This window comes from Mugil cephalus, chromosome 11 (assembly GCF_022458985.1).
Source record: "Mugil cephalus isolate CIBA_MC_2020 chromosome 11, CIBA_Mcephalus_1.1, whole genome shotgun sequence".
NCBI classification, from domain to species: Eukaryota; Metazoa; Chordata; class Actinopteri; order Mugiliformes; family Mugilidae; genus Mugil; species Mugil cephalus.
This window is the reverse complement of record NC_061780.1, coordinates 26,040,547-26,052,582: the sequence shown is the minus strand read 5'-3', so window position 1 is coordinate 26,052,582 and position 12,036 is coordinate 26,040,547. Positions and strand designations below refer to the sequence as shown.

The 12,036-nt window shown below is 41.7% G+C and overlaps 1 protein-coding gene across 2 annotated transcripts in view; it reads right to left on the bottom strand.

The window, feature by feature from the left end:
- Positions 1-5,548, bottom strand: part of sv2a (synaptic vesicle glycoprotein 2A) — a 35,492-nt gene extending 29,944 nt beyond the window's left edge. Inside the window, exon 1 of one of the 2 annotated variants that reach the window (XM_047598575.1) lies at positions 5,333-5,548. The gene's annotated coding sequence lies outside the window, so the exon portion shown is untranslated. Of the gene's footprint in view, positions 1-4,970; positions 5,135-5,332 lie in introns of those variants that run through there. The other variant, XM_047598576.1, reaches the window with a different exon arrangement.
- Positions 5,549-12,036: the final 6,488 nt, after the last annotated feature.

Sequence of the window (12,036 nt, the reverse complement as noted above, 5' to 3'; positions counted from 1 at the left end):
CACGATTTTAAGGATTCACTGTCAAAATGACACCTTGGCACCAAGTGCAAACAGTTCCTTAGCAACAGCGGCAGTCGCTGTCGCTGTAAGAATGCTTTCTAAAGTCAATAACAATAAAACATCGCTTAACTGAGGTCATATCTCAGCGTATTCTATTCTCCAGTTCTTTCTGTTTATTTAATTACTCTTCACAGCCCACAGGGGTGCACATAAAATCCTCCCGTAGTACACACACGGCAATAAAATCTCACTCCAACAAGCTGATATCTCCCACAGTCTTTTCTGCTCTCTCAAGTGCAATCGGAGAGTGTTGCATTCTGGGTCGGGCCCAGATCTGTTTGAACGCCACTCCCCCCCCCACACACACACACACAAGACTCGGTCAACAAACGCCCACGCTCACGCCGAGGCACGCTGTCAGCTGCCATGATGGACTCAGACCACAGGAGGAGATTAGATTCGGCCGTATGCTGGTTTCAAAGAGCGACAGTCTATAACGTAAACTGGAGGAGGAGGAGGACAGAAAGGAGGCCAGCTGCTCAAACGCCTGGAGGAGGTTCAGAGCGATGCGATGCGAGGCGGAGTGGTGACGCCGCAGAGGAGATGTCAGCCTGTTTGTACACATAAAAGGGACCAGATTTATACGGATACGTATGCTCCCCAGATTCTAAAACACCCATTTAAACATTTGCAACTTTTATTCTGATATGTTTTTGCAAACTTAAATAAACTACAGATATAAACCTAACTCTAACTTCCACCTGTCCACTACATTTTTGTGTTGGTTTGGATCTGTCAGTCCAATCAAATCATTTTGTGCCAATTAAATGGCTCTGATTGGTTGGAGGACTATTCAGTTTTGTGCAGAGGTATTTTTGTTCTCTGCAGCAACTGAACCTGACTGACTCATATTCTAATAAGATGTTCTATATTTTAATTTGATTTTTTAAAACATTCCTTGTGTCAAAGTTTAACCCTTTGTGTTTGAATCACAGTTCGCCCAATTGGACCAAATCCAACAATTTTGGAAAAGCTGAGACGTTGAGCTTTACAACCAGTGATTAAAGTAATAGGAACTCCCTCTATGTGTTTCTGTTTGTTTGGTAAAGTCCTTCGAATGTCCTTTGAGCAGGGCGAGGTGGATAATTTATTCTTTTGTAGCGGTTGCAGCCACAGATCGCATTTAAACTCCACCTTAGACGGATGCTCGCTACTCTAAATTTCACCCATCTGCCAGAATTTTTCTGCCGTTGTCATCCATCATTTTTCTACCAGCTGCTGTGGTCTGAGCATTCAGGGGAACTCCTGCTGAGGCCCTGAGAATAAACCATCAATTATTCATGTCTTGTTTTAAGGCCACGAGGTGCTGGAGCCGACTCGTCCCTCGGCGGTGATGTACGGCTGAGATAAAACTGCCCTCGCAGCAGCCTCGGTCCAACTCATCTGCTAAACTGACATCTGCACAGGAAGCGACAGATATGCAGCTGCACCATGTTCCTGCCAGTTCCCTACCAGGCTAAAGACACCACAGCAGCCAGAGAGAGGAGGGTGTGATGATTGGCTTGTCATTGGCTTGGCTATAAGAGACGTAGCTCCACCCCACAGCTGGGCTGTCCATGCCCAGAGTCCCCTGTGGGAGAATCTGCAGCCTAACATGAGTCACATCATCATTGCTCTCCTGCTCAGAGTGCACCGTCACCCGGGTGGCACCGAGGCGGCGGCGGCTAGCAACACCATGTCAAACAGCGTGACGTCAGCGCTCTGCATCCATTTTGGCTCCGCTCTCTGCAAAATGGACCGAATAGAGGAGTCAGACTGGGAGAGAGTTAGAGTTCAAAACCTGCAGTCGACAGAAACGCTGCAAGTCTGTCGCAGCAGCTTAACATCAGTGTCTCATCTCACCTCATTAGGATTTACCACAAATTTCTCTACAAGTTAACTGCAGCGTGAGCAGCAACTGAGGTGGTACGGAAGTAAACAGATAAACCAAATGAGTTTGGCTAATTAAGTTAACTAGGAGACACGTAATTAAACACGCCCAGGCAACTTAATCTGTTGTGAGGCTAATGAAAAGCTCTGTTTGCTGCAGCACATTTACCCGACTCAGAACAGACCTGACCTGATGTAGAGGTCGCGTAAAACTTTCATTATATCATCTCTTAATAACCACGGTTTCTCTCTGAGCATGTTTCCTCCAAGTGGGCTGAACATCAGGTGAAAACTAAGCTGGACAGCCACTTTGGAGACATCTTGTTCGTCTTCTTTTACTCTATCAATTCAGTCCCGCTTGGATTTGATTGATTTCCTTCCAGGAATAGAATCAGTTCCCACCAGAGAGACTCCAGACCAAACATGGAATTCAAGTTTGCTTCCTGCCGTTAAGGAACTAGATTCTTCCCGACAACCAAGGAGGAGGAGATTATAAAGCTGCTGCAGATGAAACTCACCATGCAGGCGTCATTATATGCAGATCTTCTGCTCTCTGAGTGAACAGCAGCTCTGTTTTCATGTGAATTAAACCGAAGCCACTCGAGCTTTTGCTCCTTTCGTGTGTTCCACCTCATTACTGGCTCCAAATCAACCTACCGATCATTAAAAGTAGTTGTGCGGTCAGATGTTATGTTACAGATTCTATTAGTTCTTAATATTCTCCTCGATGGTTTCTGGGTCCAGCAATTAGGTGCTAATTACAAGGACGATGCTCTGAAGATGGATCCTATCTTAAAGGAGTAGGTAGAGTCCACGAACGGGTGGTTTTCAGAGTGTGAAGCACACCTCCTCTGGCATCACTCGTTACCGGTGAGTTATGGGTTTGCCACTGATTGCTGTTTCTACACCATCACTCCCTCCCTCCACGTGGAGTCGAGGGAAAAGACCATCGATTATCTCTCACGCGGCCTCACTGTAAATCTTTAGCTGAGAAGCATCGCGAGCCAAAAACTATCCAGAAAAAAATGACGCAGCTCAAACGAACAGACAGAGTCTCGTCTAAACGTTGGTGCAGTCGCGCTAATTGCAGATGCCGTACTTAGAAGTGCATGGATGTGGTCGACTGCACCGCGCTCTGTTCTTTCTTCTTCTTTTTACCTTTTTTTTTGTTGCTGTTATGCTAATGTACCCGGCGCCAGCTCCAGGGGGAGAGGCGAGTTGTAACTTGTGACGGGGCTAATCTCTGTGGACAGACCGGAGCGTGGCCCAATCAGCGGGGGTAGCAGGCAGAAAACGAGAACACCAAACAGAGCAGCTCCCCTCGCTCCTCCTGTTTCAACTAGAGCTCCATGAACAGTCCTTTAAATGTCAGCATCACCTGCAACAACAGCTCGAGGGTGCGTGCATTTTTATTTGGTATTTCAATTTTGGTTTAAAAATCTGTGAAACCTGCAAAACAACTGCTATTTGATTTATTTGAAATCCCAAAACAGAAAAATTATTCTGCTTTCTTCCGTGTTCTTTCAAAAAAAGAAAAGTTAAAGTAAAGTTAGGCTTAATTTTCTTAATCTTCTCAGACCACGATGTGTCTAGCCTTAGATTACGTAGGAAAGCACAGGCACAAAAAATGGATGTAAATTTCAGAAGAATAGCTAAAAATGATGAAATTATTTCCCACTGTCATTTAGTTTTACAGTCCAGGAGCTACTTTAATGTCTGACTCAAAGCTGGAATCAGTTCAGCTCCATCCACTTTGCGTCCTCTTACGATCACTACAACTCTCTGACTTTCATTAATATTCATGATCTCTTGTCTCTGCATCTTGTGTTGAACTTTCAGGAGTTATATATAAGTTACTGAATGCACAGATGGACTAAACATCTACAGTGTTCTCCTCTCAGTTTGGATTTCATTATGAGTCACGTTTCCACTAATACAGATAAAAATAATACCTCTGATTGCATATGGACAATCCTCCAACCAATCAGAGCCAAGCAGATGCAACAAATTCAACTCCAAGGAGCTGACATGAGTCTTACACCTCTGTCCATCACCACTTAAGGGCAGATCTTTGCAGGAGCACAATCTGTTCCCAACGGAGAGACTTCAGACCAACTTTCACCATAGAAGAAAGATAATTGGTGAGGACATTGGTCTGAATCTCAGAGGCTTCAGAGGGAAACGCCCAAGTCTGCATGGTTCTGCACTGAACAGGTGCAACTTTAACATAAACACACACAAAAACAAGGATGCACTCTCAAAATGCACCACTGAAGATCCGAGAAGAAACATTTGTTTAAAGCAAAAATAAATCTTTTTGACTGGGGGTTGTTGTTTTCTTTCTCTGCAGCCTAAATGAAATGAGTAAAGATTTTAGCTGCACACTCACAAACTATGAGGAAACAGGTTTGAAAGCAGCGTAGCTCCAACCTCACGCTGTGGGGTCTGGATGCATAAACAGCTCTGGCTGAAGCTGCAGTGATGGCTGCCACATGGACAACACGTCATGACACGCAAAGTTGCAGAAAAAATAATCACCAACAGAGACCAACCACAAATTGGTTTTCCATCATCCTCCATGTTTCCCCCCCTTCCATCATTCACTGTGGGCACGAACACAAACACGCAAGGTCGAGTTCAGCACCACGGACATAAAAACACCGCAAAGCAAAACCACAGCAGCGAGAAAAAAAAAAAAAAAACTGCTCATCACTCTTTCTCCGTCACAGTCTCCCTGCTGGGTTTCTACAAGGTCATTTTGACGCACGACGCAAGACAGGACACCCCAGCTACAACCGGCTCCTCAGCTCTTAGTCTCGCACGAATTAAATTAAAAAACATCTCAACAGCAACAGAAAGTTTTTGATTATTCGATTATTTGACAAGAGATTTCTAACCCGGTGGAGATGAGGGGAGGAGGAGATGAGAGAGACAAGGACATCGGTGGCCCCAAGCAGCGCTAATTAGACATAAACCGGATCGATTATTTTACGATGCTCATTTGTGCTGTTTAAACACATTAAAACATATAACCATCCTACCGTTCCGTGCCTGCTCCCTCTCCTGCTCAGTGTATCCTCTGCGCTAGGATGGATCACAATCGCTCTAAGCGCACCGAGACCTTCCGGGAAGCTCAAAGACGCAGCGCGTATCTCGCCCCCCCAAAAAATGAGCCAAAAATCAAAATGTTTTCAAATTAATTCAACTGATCTCTTTCTTTTACCCTTTCTTTGGCTACACGCTTAGGGGTCATCTCATTGCGCAGCACAGGCCTTTAAACTCCTCATTAGTCATTAATAAATGACACGGAAATATCCCTGGATGTTCCTGCACCTGCGTGCGGCTGCAGAGACGCGCGGATTAAGAAGAGAACATATCCAATTAAAGGAGGTTATAATCTTACCTTTTTTTATTGGGAGCTGGGTGCGTTTAAGTGCGATCGGGATTTTTCTTTTTTTTTTTTTCCTTCCTTGTGGAGGGAGTCACCCCGAGGAGTACTTGGAAGCAGGAAAAGGTCCTGTGCGCTCCTGTGATGTGGGCTGACGTAGAAGCCGAGCGCCGCACTCTCCTCCCCATCACCTCCACCCCCTTCCCACTTACTACACAGCATCCATCCTGCATGGAGACACCGCCCCTCCTCCTCCTCCTCTCCCATCCCTCTTCCAGTAGACACCATTCCCCTTAGAAACAAGAGGGGGGGTCGCGGCTTTGCACGCTACCACAAGCCGGTTCATTTGTTCATGTTAATAAACCCAATCATCATAAAGTCACAGTTTACACAGGGACGCACGAGGGGGGGGGCAGGTGGAAAGCTCCACCTTCACGCACGGCGCGTCCCGGTTTGAGCATCGTTTGCGCCAAACGCCCCAAACACTTTGGTGCAATGAACTGTGCAAGACGAGCCTCCTCCTTGCACGTGTTCGGGCTCGTGCCTGTAATTGGCTATGATGAAAGGGAACAATGTGGAAAGGATGTGAGAGGATGACACGCACTGGACAAGACTGAAACATCCTGCATCACAGTCATCCTGCAAGGACTGAAGCCTTGAAGGATGACAGATACATCTTGTATCTTTTGGAAACAGCAGGAGGTTTGAGTTCTCTCCACACCGAGCACCTATCCTCTACTTTTTTTTCTCTAGAGCCGAGCTCTAATTTCTATGATTCCTCTTATATTCTCAAACTGACATCAGCTTCTACACATTTCCTTTAGTCCAGTCCAGCCTTAGGGCAGATGGAGCTGGGTTCTGGTTCTGCTCAAGGTTTCTTCCTGTTAAAAATTAGCTTTTTTTCCTTCATGCTTCTTCTGGAGGATTTTGTAAAACGTCTCGAGACAATTTGCATTGTTAATGACGCTATATAAATAAAACTGAATTGAATTCTCCGAGCACAAAAGGAGTTTCTATGATTAAGTGTTTTTCACTTTATGACCCTTAGGAGGCACAATAAGCTGCTGCTCATCCAGCAGACACAGAGGAGCAGCCTTATCATTTATTTAGAGTTGTTGCATCGAAGTTATGAGCTTGTGTTTACGACATGGGAAGTCGTATGTCAGACAGGCAACAGTTTGGTCGTCTAGAAGCTAAGGAGGCTAAAATTTTAGCAAGTTAAATAAGTTAATGTACTTTAAATACAAATGTGTAATGAGAAGAACCACGAACAAACATGACAAACTTATTGTAAATTTGCCCATACAATGTCGTAGGAAGTATAAATAGGCACCGTTCACATCGATGTGTGTCTCTGAGAACTTTTTAAGTGTATTATTGGTAGATTTCACCGTGTTTGACTTCTTACATCCACTGTGAAACATAAATATTCCCCTTCTTCCTAACGTTTTCACCTGTGACCGTCTGTAACACCTCCACCCAAGCGCCCGGCCGAGGCTCCAGCTGTCGCCCGGTTGTCATCAGGTCAGATCAGATGAGGCCTTTTCATTTGGCTTCGGGGCTTTTCAGCTGCCGTCGTCTGCGTGGATCATCTATTGATCTGCCGCTATCTGCAGGCACCATTACCTCTGACTTCTGTCCTGCTCTGATAGTGAAGTGATGACAGAACATTTAAGTGATGTTTGTCTGCACCGTTTTCCCCAAACAATCGTGGGAGCGAGGAGGACTGTGACGTATAATCAGCCATTGTCTCTGGAGCAGTACCAGCCTCTTTTCTTTTGTGCTGTACCTCGGTATTAGCTGGTCCTCGCTGTCTCGACTGCAGCTGGTGCATGATCCTGCTTTTCTGGTTCCAGAAAAAAGAGTAGTCTCTGAACTGCCTACCTGTCAAGTACAGAATTGATTTTAAGTGTTGTTGATGTAGTCAAGAACCCAACGTTATCTCCAACGCTGCATGGATTCCAGCTTGGTTCATCTTTTCAAATCCTCACCTGATGTCGACCCCACGTGGAGCAAACATACTCATAGAATGGATTTATTCCAATAACCAGTGGGAAACAAGCACAACAAGAGTTTACATGATTAGCAGTGAATGAATAAAGTAGTTTTCTATTCTATTCTATGTATTAGTAAATCGCTGGATAACAGCAAAGGTCCACAAGCCTAATAATTAATAGATATTTTGTTGTTGTATGCACTTTTTGCAAGCATCTTGTGGCTGTACAGCTCCAGAAAAAAATATAATAATATACGGTTTCCACTAAAATAAGTCTGAAACAGGATTAACTTAAGTATTGTTCCGAAACAATACAGGGATCAAATGAATCTTAGATTTGGCTAGATTCCAAAATCTTGTTTATTTTCAAACACATATCTGGTAATCCAGAGTAAATATTAGAAAGACATAATTAAACTGAAAATAATTATAAAAAACATTTGTTAAAACTACATCGTTCTAAGAAAACAGGAAACACACAGAGCTAATGTTAGCTAATTTTATTACTCAGCTAACTTTATGGCAATTTATGACAATATTAATCTCGCAAATAGTTTAAAAGGTACATAGATACCAGTGAGTTTACTCGCCTCTTGGTATTCTGGCAGCATTTTCGGGGGTAATTCTATTCCAGTTTTTGTTTTTCTAGTGAAGCTGTCTTCGTGGAGCTAGCTTGAATCACGGAGCTTTCAAGGCCCGTTACGGTGAGTTCAGAGCCCATGACTGTGCGGCGTTCTGAGCCGTTGGTTTCAAGCATGCTAACACTCTAAGCTAACACGAACATGGTAAACGTTATAGCAATAAAAACAGCACACACACACTTATTAAGGAAACGAGAAGCTATGAGACCATTTTAGATTTTAAGTGTCCCAATCATGGTCCCATCTTTTTTTCTAACACCCACTAAATAACGGTCACTATGCCGTTCATTTGCTCCATGAACGCAACAACGCTCCTTCAGCTAGCCTAGCATCCATGCTAGCAGCTAGCCAATCTGAACCGCACCTATTCTAATAAAAAAAAAAAAAAATCATTTTGTGAAGCAGTTTTGTAGATGAACTCTTTAATTTTCCCTCCCAAGTCGTATAATTTGATATTCTAACGTTTAATTTAGCGCCAGTATCGGTTTCAAAACTGGGATTGTAGCATGTTAGCATGCTAATTAGCTAAACTGAAACTGTTAACTTGATTGAGCATTTAGCACAATTCCAACTGTATGTAGCCATGTTTCACATTCTTCGCAAAATTTGACCCAATTTATATATATTTTTTTACTTATTGATGAATTCGAGATGAATTTGTTCATCATATAATGTTCCCTTCCAAGCCGTATAATTTGATATTCTAACGTTTTATTTAACGCCAGTATCGGTTTCAAAACTGGGATTGTAGCATGTTAGCATGCTAATTAGCTAAACTGAAACGGTTAACTTGATAAGCATTTAGCACAATTCCAACTGTATGTAGCCATGTTTCACATTCTTCGCAAAAATTGACCCAATTTATGTATATTTTTTTTTACTTATTGATGAAGGTTGTGATTATTTTATTGCAAGGGCCGGTGTTTTTCAGCCCTGCATAGGTGATACCTTAAATGAAAAATTAAATAAAGGGTAAATTGAGAGTAAGGATTCACACATTTACAACTCAGGAGATAAAAAAGAATTAAATGTTATCCAGAAATTGGGGGAAAATTAAGATATTTATTATGAAAAAACATTCATGGTTTCCTCATTACGGTCAGTAACACTGAGAGGGGATGTGTTAAAAAGATGCACATTGCAAAGATCATTTTAACGCAATGTCTTTTCACGTGGCAGATGGTTGCATGAAACAAAGAAATATAAAATATGTATACAAATTGTTCATCTTCATCTCTGCAGAGAAACCTGCTGCAGATCTGACGGAGCTGATTCACACTGCTGCAGAGTTTCCATCGCCTGCAGCAGAGCTGACACCTCAAATCATCCTCTCAGCAAAGTAAACAAACTGCAGCTCCACCGCGTGCATGCGTTTGTGTTTGTTCACGGTTGTGTATCTGCAGCTGTCAACTCTAATAACAAAATGGCTGCCGCACAATTTAGTTTCCAAATTTCCTGCACACTGTCAGGGACAACTGTGCCAGCTCTTATCTGGGGTTGTAAATGCTGTAATGAACCACACAGGCTTTATTTAACACGTCTCTCAGATAAGACTGGATAGGTTAATCTTTTCAACACCTCAGAATTTTATAACTTGTCATTTAGATTAGGATTTATTTTCAGGATTTATTTTCCTTTAAAGGTTTAAAAATGGTTCTTGTTGTTAAGGTGGAAAAAAAGGGTTGAGTTTGGTTTGAGGCAACTCTTTGTCGCCATCTGGTGGTCACATCTGGCAACTATTACCGTAAAGTGTCAGAAATGTCCTAAAACAACTCACCTCATATTCTCATATTAAAAATATTTATATTTCATATCAATTTAAATCAGCATTTCATTTTTTTATTTTAAAATATAAAAAGTTAAAGAAAAGGAAAGCTTTGATGCTAATTTTATATATTTTTTTAGATAATAATTTAGAAAATCCACATTAATCAGTATTTTCAAACAATGAATTTGAAGAGTGTATCTATTAGAATATTTCAAAAATAGTTGTAATGAAATTATGTTACAAAACAAGATGGAAAATAGAGAAAATGTAAAAATGAAATAAAATATTTTCTTACTAATGTACATTTGAAAAGATTTAAAACACTTTTCTAATTAAATTTATTACATAACAAGACAAAAATAAGAAAATTAAATCGATAAAATTATTTTTATTACTAATATGCATTTTTAAGTAGTTGATTGATTTAGGAAAATAGTTTACATAACGATAAAAATAAAAATTTAACTGAATATAATGTTTGTGCTACAAATATATATTTTAAATAATAACAGAAAAATAACGAATAAAACATTTCCTAACTTATGTACATTTTAAATTATTTAAGAATATTTGTAATTAAAATATGTTACATAACAAGGTAAAATAAGAAAATTAAATCAATATATTTTTATTATTTATTTACTAAATATATTTAATTTAAAAATAAGAGTAGAGAATGTAAAAATAAATAAAAAATCTAATAAAAATGCAGGTCATAGGCCATTTAATAGTGAAATGAAAGGGATCCATGTTGTGAATCTGTCGCCTTTTTATTGCATTTCTGGTGTTTTTCCAGTCAGCTGCTCCACTTTGAGCTCATTGGTGAGGTCCGGTCTGGCGTGTTTCTCACTGATTGATGCAAATGAACCGCCTCAGCTCCAGAGGAAGAGGAGGAGGTGGAGGTGGAGGAGGAGGAGGTGGAGAGAAACGACCATCGAAAGCATTTTAAAAAGGCGTGCACGAAATGGTATTGTTTGCTTATCTGCTTTTAAATGCCAGCGGACGACGATAACGATGATGATGATGATGATGATGATGCTACATCCTTTTCAGTCTGTGTGAAAACGTGGGTGAGACAGAAACAGAGAGAGAGAGAGAGAGAGAGAAGGGGGAGGAGGAGGCGACGCAGCGTTTTGTCCTCAATTTAAAGAGCCTCGTCTTTTCATGAGACATGACGCGGGCTGAGATCTGGATGTTACCATGAGAGGAACCGGCATGGATCTGATCTGGAGGATCCTCGCAGCGCTCAGCTTCGACTGCTTCAAAGACTCGTCGTCGTCCAGGTGAGAGTCTCATTAGGGATCATTTATCCTATCACACCCCCCCTGAGTGAGGATTTACATGCCTATAAATGTGACTTGTGTTGTTATGACAACAGGTTTCCTCCTCGTGTCTGTCGTGAGAACGTCGCTCAACTAATTAATTCTAATTTATCGATTAAAAAAGCAGCTCGTTAATGTCGGAACAAACCCGGGTCAGTGTTGATGCATACATGCTGCTGCTGCTGTTGTTGAGCAATCGTTGATGCTCCACCCTGATCCCTGATCCCTGCAGGTTTTACCAGTTATTTTTATTTTCTTTTTCCTTTTCTCGCGAGCAAATCTGTTCAGTCTGCGACCAGAAAAACCTGCTGCTGCTGCTTTGTCTCAACTAATGGTTATTTTCCCCTGCACGTTATTCTCCCGGTTTATTAAGAGCAAAAACTGAAATGCAACCCAGTAGGATTAATTCAAGTTTTAGATTTCAGGTTTTAGATGTTTAAAAAAAAGAAAAAATATATCTTTTTCATACAATAAACTATTTCATAGTCTCTGTAGAGACACTTTAATATAAGGTTATATTTAATTTAAGTTACATTTAAAAGAATAATGAATTTCTTTCCTGCAGAGAATTAGATGTAGATTAAATATGAAGCTACAGAATTGCAATTAGCTTAGCATAAACACTGAAAGCAGCTAACCCTCATATAGATATATAGATCTATAAATACTGAGCTGTACGTCTAACACCTCAACACTTTGTAACCTGCATGATGTATCTCCTCTTGAAATCATTTTAGTGCTGCAAACTCAGCCCTGAAGGCATCTTTCAGTTATTTTGCTCAATATGAATGTGTTCTTACTCCCAGGTCTCCCACCAAGCTGAGCTCCAGCCAGGCCGGCAGCCTGGAGAGCAGCTCCCTGACGGGCTCCCTGTCCCTGGGGCCCGACCTGCCCCACTGCCAGTGCTGCATCTCCTACGAGGCCCGTCTGAAGCGCCTCTCCTGCGGCCACCTCTACTGCGACCCCTGCTGCGACCAGATCGTCAACCTGGC